The sequence below is a fragment of the Elephantulus edwardii genome, unplaced genomic scaffold, assembly GCF_000299155.1.
Source record: "Elephantulus edwardii isolate Elephantulus edwardi_28Jun2011 unplaced genomic scaffold, EleEdw1.0 scaffold00124, whole genome shotgun sequence".
Taxonomy (NCBI): domain Eukaryota; kingdom Metazoa; phylum Chordata; class Mammalia; order Macroscelidea; family Macroscelididae; genus Elephantulus; species Elephantulus edwardii.
Window position 1 is genome coordinate 4,515,159 of NW_006399874.1, and position 11,188 is coordinate 4,526,346.

Here is an 11,188-nt window from a genome sequence, read left to right on the forward strand (position 1 = left end):
AACAATATGTCAACAGAGAACTGCCAGATGTGCAAGCTGGATTTAGAAGAGGTCATGGTACTAGGGATATTATAGCTAATGTAAGATGGATTTTGGCAGAAAGCAAAGAATACCAGAAGAATGTCTATCTGTGCTTCATTGACTATGCAAAGTCTTTTGACTGTTTGGATTTCAACAAGCTGTGGCTGACTCTGAGAAGAATGGGAATCCCATAACATTTGATTGTGCTAATACAAAATTTATACTTGGACCAAGAGGCAGATGTGGGAACAGAGCAAGGAGACACTACATGGTTTTTACTCCAGCTCTGCATATTTCATCATACAACTTTGTCTTCCTATGCTCTCCTTTTGAAATCTTCTTTTCAGCTCCTTAACTTCTTGATTACTTTCCTCTGCTTTGTCTTCTCAGTGCTCTAGTGCAATATTTAGAATATCTCCTAACATCCATCTCATTCTTTTCTTCCTCCTCTGTATTTGTAATGATCTTTTGCATTCTTCATGGATGATATCCTTAATATCCTCCTATAACTGATCTGGTATTCATTCATTTGTGTTCGAGGCCTTAAAACTGTTCCTCCGATGGTTTTGCAGTTCATGTGGAATAAACAACTGTGCTTCATTGACTATTCTTGACTGTGTAGATTACAGTGAATTGAGGTTAACCTTGAGAAGAAAGGGAATCCACTCTTGTTTATGTTAATGTGAAACCTATACTTAGACCAGGAGGCAGTCGTCAGAACAGAGCAAGGCAACACTGCTCAGTTCAAAATTAGGAAAAGCATGTGTCTTGGATGAATCCTGGCTCCATACCTTTTAAATCAATATGCAGAACAGATCATTTAGAAGGTTAGAATTTATAAGGAGAAGTGAGGTATCAGGATTGAAGGAAGACTCATCAACAACCTGTATTATGCAGATAATAAAACCTGCCTGAAAAATCTGAGAAGAACCTGAAGTGTTTGCCACAAACGGTCAAGGCCTGTAGTCTTCAGTATGGATTGAAGTGCAACATCAAGAAGACAAATATTCTCAGCATTGAGTCAATTGGAAGGACCATGAAGGTTAGAGAAACGATTGAGATTGTTAATTTCAGCTTGCTCAGCTCCGCAGTCAACACTCTTGTCACCAGCAGTCAGGAAATCAAAAGACAAATTACACTGGGAAAGTCTGTTGTCAGAGACATCTCCAAAGTGCTAAAGAACAATAATGTCAGTGTAGAGAGTGAGGTGTGCCTGATCCAGGCCATGGTCTTCACAATTGCTTGCAGTACATCAGAGATCTGCATAATGACTAAGGATGACAGAAAAATAATTGATGTCTTTGAGTTGTGGTGCTGGATAAAAGTACTAAACATATCATGGACTATCAGGAGAACAAATAGGTCTGTCTTAGAGAGGGTGAAACCAAGTTTATCCTTAAAGGTAAGGACTTTGACTGTTTTACATTTTGGGCAGGTGGTGTGGTGGTGGGGGGCCAGGGACGACCAATGTTTGGAGAAGGACTTGCTTAGAAGTGTGAAGAAACAGTGCAGAAGAGGAAGACCCCAGATGAGATGGAATGACACAATAACTAGGGCACTAGGGATAGGTGTGTCAGAGTCAGTGAGACTGGCTCAGGATAGGGTAGAGTTCAAAACTATTGTACATAGAATCACTATGAGTCATGGACCACTCGGTGGCACACAACAGCAATATAGAATCTATAGCAAGACCAAGAAGCTTTTGTCTAAATGGAACAAGGGAACTCTACATGGTTTAAAGGTTGTGCGTAAGGGTTGTATCCTTTCTCTATACATATTCAATCTGTATGCTTAGCACATTATTTGAGAAGCCAGACTCAATGAAGAGGAATGTGGCATAGATCAGAGGAAGACTTATTTAGGCATATGACACAACTTTGCTTGTGAAAGTGAAGAGGGTATGGAATATTTGCCACAGAAGAAGGGTTATAGACTTTCCTTATGGGTTATGTGTTAACATAAAGAAAAGAAATGCCCTCACTACAGGACCAATAGTCAACATAATGATAGATGAAAAAAGAATTAAAGTTGCAATGTTTTCATCTTGTTTGGATCAATAATAAACACCTTTGGTATCAGCAGTCAGGAAATCGGGAGACATATTGCGTTGGATTAGTCTTTAGTAAGGGACCTCTCCAAGTTACTGTGGAAAAAAAGATGTCAATTTGAACATTAAGGTGCACTTGATTCAGGCCAGCATCTTTTTAATTACCTGGTAACATCAGAGAACTAGACAGTGAATAAGGATAACAGAAGAAGAATTGATACCTTTGAATTTTGGTACTGGAGAAAAGTATTGAATAGCAAATGTAATCCCAAAAGAAAAGGACAATATGTCTTGAAAAAAAAAGTGAAGTCAGAGAGCTCTTTGGAAGCAAAGATGGCGAAGCTTTGTCTTTCATACTTTGAGCATGTTGCTAGGCCGAGCTCTTCCTTGGAAAAGGACATCACATGTGGAATGATGGAGAGTTAACAAAGGAGAGAAGACCCCCCCCAACAAGATGGATTGGCATGATGACTTCAGCAATGCACTCTAATGTGTCAGAGATGGTAAGGATGGGATAGTTTAAGATCAAGTTCAGGTTGGCTGTTCATGGGTCACTATGAGCCAGACTTAACTCAATAGTATCTAACAACGGCCACAGAAGCCAACAACATGCAATAGGATGAATGTAACCTGAATAAGACAGGAAAGAGTGTGAGAGATGCACTCTTCCCTACCTAAGTGTTTTGCTTCCCATTCATTCACTAAATTATAGGTAGAATTATTCTCTATTTTTTCTTTTTTAAATTTTAGACTATATCATTCCTTGACATGCTTGTCTTTTGAATTATTCATTATAAGCCACATTATGAGTATGATACTTCCAGAAAAGGTAAACAGTGAAGATAAATAAAACTGTTGTTTTCAGCAAATGCATTTAGTTTAAAGAAATCTGGATGCTTGTCCACAATCATTTAGTCAAGATTTTCTTCCTGCAACTGTTCAGATTCCAAATTTAAAGATTCTGTAATAATTTCATAATTAACACAGATACTAAGATTCATCATTAATAAAATTATGAGGTTTTTTTTATTCTCAACTGGCTATAATTTTGTGCACATTTAGCAAAGCATTTTAGTATAATCATTATTGTTAGGTCCCATCAAGCTGAGTACGACTCATAGTGACCTTATGATCTGAACCCTTCCTATCCTGTGCCACACTCATGATCGCTGACACTTGAGTCCATTGATGGAGTTGCTGTGTCAGTCTGTCATTGAGGATCTTCCTCTTTTTCACTGACTCCCCACCTTTCCAAGTACGATGTATTTTTCCAAGGAATAGCCTCTCTTAGCAACATACCCAAAATATGAGAGACAAAGTTTTACCAACTTTGCTGCTAAGGAGCACTCCAGCTTCACTTTTCCCAAGTCATATGTGATTGTCTTTCAGAATTCCACGGGATATTCAATATTCTTCTCCGATACTACTAAGACATCAGTTCTTCGTTTGTCATCTTTATTAATTACCTAGCTCTCAGATGCATTGCAAGTGATTGAAAAGACTGAATCAAGCGCATCTTGGTGTTCAAACTGACATTATTTTTCCACAGTAATTTGGAGAGCTCTCTGACAGCAGACTTGCCCAATGCATCTCCTGATTTTATGACTGCTGGTATGAAGCGTGTTTATTAAGATCGAGTAAGATACAGTCAATGAAAAGTCAATCCTTTGTCCATCTTTCATGATGTTTCTAATCAGTCTAGTGGTGAGGAGTTTTGTCTTCTTGATACTGAAATGCACTCCATATTGCATACTGTAGTTTTTGGTCTTCTATAGCAACCTTTTCAAGTCCTCCTCACTTCAGCAAGCAAAGTTGTTTCAGTAATCTTTATGTAATAATTAGGCGGGTTAATGCAAAGAAAATAAAGAACATTGATATTCTTTTCTCAGGTCTGTTTTCTTGGGAAGTGGGTTCTCACAACACATTTTACAGATTCTAAGAGCTCTACTGGCTTAGTAGTAAGGAATTGTGCTGCTGCTTGAGAGTGAGATACACGCCATGTGTAATCTACTGTCTCTTAAAGCTCACTGGAGGTTCACCTATAAGTTGGTTCTGACTCAATGATATACAACAGCAACAACAGCAAGAGTATATGAGAATAAAGGAAAATTAATATGTTCTGATAAATGTATACATTCATTAAACTTAATCAGGTTCTTGACTCACATGATCTCAAAGATTAACATAGCTTTCTATGAAGAAACTCCTTAAAGAGTAAACTCCATAAGCTAATCAATTTACCTTCATAGGCTGTTGCTTCCTACGGACAAATCCCATGATTATTTTTTATGGCATTTTTCCCTTTTTTTTTTTCTTCTTCTTTTATACTGGTTTATTTATAAAGTTTGTAGACATATTTTTTTCCACACCAGATCTTTCTCACTTTCTTCACATACACCCCCACCATCGAATTGGGTGACCCAATGATTAACAAACACCTCCTCTGCCCATCCTCATCCCTCTGCTCCCCATCTTCCTTTGATCATCATACTTATCCTACAATTATGGTCTTATAAAGTATTTGACTTAATAGGACTGAGTTAGTTCACTCAACATAATGCTCTCCTGTCTCTCCAAAGTTAGGTAGTAATTTACAGAATCATCACTCCTATGTGCTGTGTATTTTAAGGATCCTTTTACTACACTACCAATAGATATTGCTAACTTTTTCTGTTTTTCAAGAATTCGAGTAGATCAATCAAAGTATTATCAACCTTCATAACAAACAGAAAGATGGTTCTTATTATTCCCAGTTTTGGAAAGAAGGAAATATATGCAAGGACTTTGAATAAAATACCTAGAAAAAAAGCATCCCCCAAAACTCAGGCTCATTGCAGTTAAGTCAGAATTGATCCATAGCTGAAGCTCCATTTGGTTTCTAAGGCTGTAAAACAATAAGTTGCAGATGGAAGGTAAAGTATTTTTATAATTATTAATGATAAGACAGACAGCCAACAATAGAGCATTAAAAAAAACAAAAACAAAACAACAACAAAAAACCCAAACAAACCTGAGGGCCAGCAGTTTTCGACTGAAAGAGCTCCATTCCAGCTTCCCTGTATCTTTATTGCAAATTATCAGGAAGTAAATCACAAAGAGAATTCAATGCAAATGAAGCCGATTGCCTTAGTGCCTCAGGGTGAACTCTAGCTTGTACCTTACCTCCCCCATATCCTGATAGCATTTACTTTATTAGGTTTATCACAAATATTTAGTATTGGCTTCCCATCACAATATAAGAAGATTTCTACCTTTCTTCAAAGGAGCAGCTAGTAGACTTGACCCTACAGAGAGACATGACCTTTGTTTTAGCAATGCCATCCCTACATATTAGGCCACTTGTTGTTATTGTTAAGAGTTGTCAAGTGGAGTACAATTCATAGTGACCCTATGAACAACTGATCTGAACCCTGTCCTATCTCGTGCCAGTCTCACAATCTCTGACACACTGGAGCCCATTGCTGCTGTCATTGTGTCAATCCACCTGTTTGAGGGTCGTCTCCTCTGTTCCTGTATTTTTCCAAGCATGATGTCCTTCTTCATGGAATAGCCTTTCCTAGCAACATGCCCAAAGTATGCCAGATTAATTTCCACCACCATTATCTCCAAGACGTAAGGTCACCTGAGTTCCCTTAAATTGTCTAGGGTTAACTTACATTCAGCTCATTACCAACTAATTGCAATTGATTCAATGTTGACTCTCTAGGGCGATTTTGGAGACTCTAAATCACAAGGGAGAAGATTGTCCATCTTTCTTCTGCAGAACAGCTAATGGATTTGAACTAACAGGCTTCATCTTTGGGCTAGCAGCACAATTAACTAGTCACACTGAGAATTTTGTAATGCAAGATTTAAACTGCAACCTCTATTATTGAACATTCTGTTTTATCCTAATTTCTTATAGATATTCCAATCTATCTTGACAAATATTCATCAAAATAGTTTTAGAAATCTTATATATCAAGCTCGCGCAGAAATAAGTTATCCAATCCCTAGACCTCAATTTATCATCAGTCTTGTTGGATGAATTTTTAAATCAATATAGTAGCATTATAGATAAATGTAAAATATATTAAAGGAGAGCATCTTTTATAAAAAAAACCAACAAAAATCACAAATGGCACCTATATACAAACATCTTACATGCTGAACTACACAGGAATCAGATTGATTATATCTGTGGAAAGAAAACTGGAGAAGCTCAATATCAGCTGTGAGAACCAAGCCAGGTGCTGACTGAAATAGACCATCAACTACTCATGTGCAAGTTCATAATGAAGTCAAAGAAAATGAAAACAAATCCACAAAAGTGAAAAATATGAACCTGGGTCTATCCCACTGGAATATAAAAATCATCTCAAGAATAGGATTGAGGCATTGAACACTAATGAACAAAGACCAAACAAGCTGTGGGTTGATAGAAAGAATATTATCCTTGAAGAAAGCAAAAGGTCATTATAGATAGAGGAAGAAAAGACCAATATGAATATCAGAGGAGAATTTTAATATTGTAATAGAATCTGAGAAGCCAAAACAAAGGTGTGAAGAAATGAAGACGTTGAACAGAAGATTTCAAAGGGTAGCTTGGGAAGACAAAGCAAAGTATTAAAATGAGATGTGCAAAGAACTACAGTTAGAAAATGAAAAAGGATGAACTCATTTGACATTTCCTAAGTTGAGGGAACTGAAAAACAAATTCAAGCCACAAGGTGCAATATTTAAAGATGCCAGGGATGATAGAAGGAGAGTTGATGCCTTTGAGCTTTGGTGCTGGATATACCATGGACTGCTAGGAGAACAAACAAGTTCGTCCTGGAGAGGGTGAAGAAGCCAGGCTGGTCCTTGGAGGCAAAGATTCTGAAGCTCCATCTGACATACTTTGGACATGTTGCAAGGCAAGATCAGTCTTTGGAGAGGGACACTTCATGCTTGGGCGGGTGGAAGAACAGTGCAGGATAGAAGACACTTGACAAGACGGATTGATTCAGTCACTGGGCTAATGGAGATTGGCATGTCAGAGACAATTAGATTGGCAAAGGATAAGTTGGACATGGGGTCGCTATGAGTCACAGGTGACTTAATGGCACAAAACAACAACAACAGCATGGACCACATATTGAATGATTCAGAAAGCCTCAAAAGAAAATGGAAGAAATTAAAAAAGTCATTGTACCAAAAAGAATTGACTGACACAGAACCTTTTCAGAAAGTAACATATGATCAAAACCCAGTGATAATGAAGGAGGAAGTTCAAACTGTCCTGTAGGAATTGGCAAAAAATAAAGCCCCAAGAATTGATGGAATACCAATGGAGGTATTGCAACAAAAAAATGCATCCCTGAATGTGTTCACCAGGTTGTGCCAAGAAATCTGGAGGACAACTCCCCGACCAATTGACTAGAAGAGAGCAATATTTATTCCCATTTCCAAAAAATGATCCTCAGAATGGAGAAGATAACAAATGGTAAGATGACATATTGGAGCAGAAGATTAAATATTGGAGCAGATGAGAATATACATGGTTTTGAACAGGAAAAACTTAACATGAGTCAACCCGTCATTAGTCTCACATCATAGAGGTCTTGTTTGGTATGTTAAGTATTTAGGATTTTATTCTCTAGAAATTAGGAGTGACTGAATAGTTTTAATCAAGGCACAGATGCTATCAGAACTACTTTTTTAAATAAATTAGTCATCTATAATTATTTCTTAATTGATCTATCAGAGACAAAAATTGTGGTAAGAGATACTGAGAGCTATAATTAAAAGAGCAGTCTTATCAAGGGATTGTAGTCCCTTATTTTGTTTATTTATTTAGCCTTGGATAAACTCACTATAGGCCCTTCTTAATGCACAGTTCTCCAAGTACCCACACTCAGTATATGAGAATTCAAACAGCCATACCATTATCTGTATTCCTTCCAATAGCTGATAGTGAAACTTTTTTTTTTTAAATATTTGACAATCTATATAAAATGTTATCTCACTGTGTACTCTATGTTGCTATTCCTGTTAGTGAGGTGGTGGTTGTTGTTGTTATGTGTCTTTGAGTCTCCTGTAGCCTATTGCAACCCTATGTAAGGCAACTCTGAACCCTGCCCTGTCCTGAGCCAGTCTCACTAATTCCTACACACCAACCCCTATTACCCCCATTACTGTATCAATCCATCTCATTCTGGGTCTCCCTCTCCTGCACTGTCCATCCACCCTTCTGAACATGATGTCCTTCTCCAAGGACTGGTCTCTCCTGGCCACATGGCCAAAGTAAGTGAGGCAGAGCTTCAAAATCCTCACCTCCCAGGAGAGACTTGGTTTCACCCTCTCTAAGACAGACCTATTTATTTTCTTGGAGGTCCATAGTGAGCATTTTTTTTCTTCTATTATTTGACTCCAACTCTTTTTGGAGTAAATGTCTGTTAACTGTTTACTCTTTTTTTTTTTAATAGTTTTTCCTAATCATGGTTTTCATTTTCCTCATATTCTTTTCTCTTCAAATGCAGCCCATGTAATATGAATTCATAAACTGGAGCACAAACTCAAACAAAGCCACTGTATTTAGACAATACATAATGCACATGTTCAAAATATACAATATTTTTGTGTCAAATAGTCTCCTACTTTCGTTTTCTTTTTCAGAGTTAATATTCTAGTAAACTCTTAAAATACATGTTATTTCAGAACATAATAAAAATTTGTCTTTGCTTTTTTGATGGTCTTTTTTTTTCTTTTTGTATTTTCCACATCCTTGTGAAGAGATGCATGAAAGGAAAAGTAAGAAAACAGACTTTAAAATGTTCGTCCTCATTAAACAAGCAACAGACATGGATAAGCTCTTCCAAATCAACTCCCACAACATCATTGAGGATACAGCACTCCCTAAGAGAGCTGTTAGAAATCTTGAATAATAAAACAGATAAAATGCAGAGCATACTTAAAAAGACTTCTGCAGGCTCTAGAGACAAAATTTGAGGTACTGACATTTAGAGGTAGTAAAAGTAAAATAAGAGCAACTTGTCCAGATTAAAATAAATTATCAGGAAAAAAGAAATCTACATATTCTCTGTCTGTAATAAATACTGATACGTGAAACATGATTAGGTTACATGGTAAGTAAAATATCTTAACCTGCTAGTAATGTTGTCACTCACAAATAGATAAATTAATATTAAAATCTAAAAATTTAAAACTATAATTCTTGTTTTCTGTGACACAAAATCTTTTGTATTAGTATATATGTTATTGTTAGTGGCTAGCAGGTAGATTCTAGTTCATAATGACCCTAAGGTCATTTACCTGATAGTGGTAGAGTTCGTTCCAAAAATAGAAAAAAGTTTCAGCATCACAGACAACAGATTTAATATTAGCCCAGAGTGCAGCAGTATGAACCAAAGAAATTTTAATAAATTATTAAAACATCCTATAGCTGAAAAGTCCTTCAAAATAGGATTGTATCTGTCAATGCTGAGAGAAAGGATGATCAAGATTAACAGCACTGGTATGAAGTCTATTTTAAACTTTATGATCTTTTCAATGCTCAGTGAAGATTTAAGTCAGGGATTCCTTGTGTGTCTTACTTCTGACTTTGTAGGTCACCATTATGACATTTTCTCTCTCATTACGTGTACATTGATTTAAAAGTAATGTGTTACTTTTTGTTTGGTTGGTTTTCATAGAAAAACTCTTCCTATCATTATAACCTTTATGTCAATGAAATTTAATACAAATATTCTCCAAATATTTTTAAAATTATTTTTTTTGTTAGCATCATATTTGTTGTTAAATGCCATTACTCATAGATGACTCATAGCGATGCTATGAACGAAAGACCTGAACATTTGTATAACTTTCATCGTTTCTCCAACTTCATTGGGTTTCTGGAGTCAAGCTATTTCAGAAGTGGAGGCCACTCCAGCTTCCAAGTTTGTTTTAACTGGGGAGCTCCATCAAACACCATCCACCATGGGTAACCATGATCACATTTGACTAATCAGTGTCACAGTGTTTGGCTTCACAGCAACCACCAACTTACCTCTGTACAGCAAATAAACAGCCTAGTGCTATAACACTTCCCAATTCCATGAACTCATTTCCCACTTAGATCCTCTATCATGTTTCTACAACTGTAAATCTTTCCAGGAGGAGACTCTTCATCTTTCTCCCAAGGAGTAGGTCACTGTGTTACTCACTATTACACAAGGGAACATTTACATTATGTAAAATCCTTAAAGTATGTAAAATACACAATTGTCCTTGTTATTGCAAAGATAGAGCTCTGGTTGCCTAATGGTTAGAAGTGGTGCTGTCAACCCAAAGGCAAACAAAATTAACTATTTATTCTGAGAGAGAAAGATAGGCAATATCCTCCCATGTGATTAACTGCCTCTGAAAACCTGCTGGAAGGTCAGCTATGAGTTGGTTTCAAAATTGGCAGTACACAACAAAAATCTAAAGATTTTTAATATACAGTTCCTCAATTACAAATGAGACCTCTTCCTAAATGTCTTTAAGTTGAATGTAGGCAAATTGGAACAGGTGCATATGGTTCTTTATTATCTTTACTTCTGTGCCAAAAAGAGCCCTCAAGGTAGGGTGAGTTAGGAGGTGGGCTACTAAGTAGAGGTCCGAGGAGGTTTCCATCTATCCACTTCCCAGCAGGAGACACGTGACGCCTTCAGTCAGCTTTCATTAAGACTTGGGGTTTCTTTTAGTGTTGTTGCTAGATTGTTTGGTGATAGAAAAAGTTTAATGCCTTTTCAATGATCTAAACACTTCCTTTCAGCAAGTGCTGATTGTGATGACAAATTTGTGTCAAGCAGGAGATGCTTCAGTCATTTCCAAGTGGGGCAAATTTACATTAACACTAAAAAGCAATTATGAGTTGTCTGTAAGTTTGGCCTTCATAACTCAGAAATTTAAGCTTAAATCTTTAATTTATTTTTTTCCACTTCAAAATTTAAAGAGCATCATAATAGGCCTTTGTCAGTAAACAGAAAATATCTGACTCATGTTGTTGTTCGTTGTTATGTGCCGTCGAGTCATTTGTGACTCATAGCGACCCTATGTACAACAGCCCTAAACCCTGCTCTATCCTGTGCCAGTCGCATTGCCTCTGACACCCCA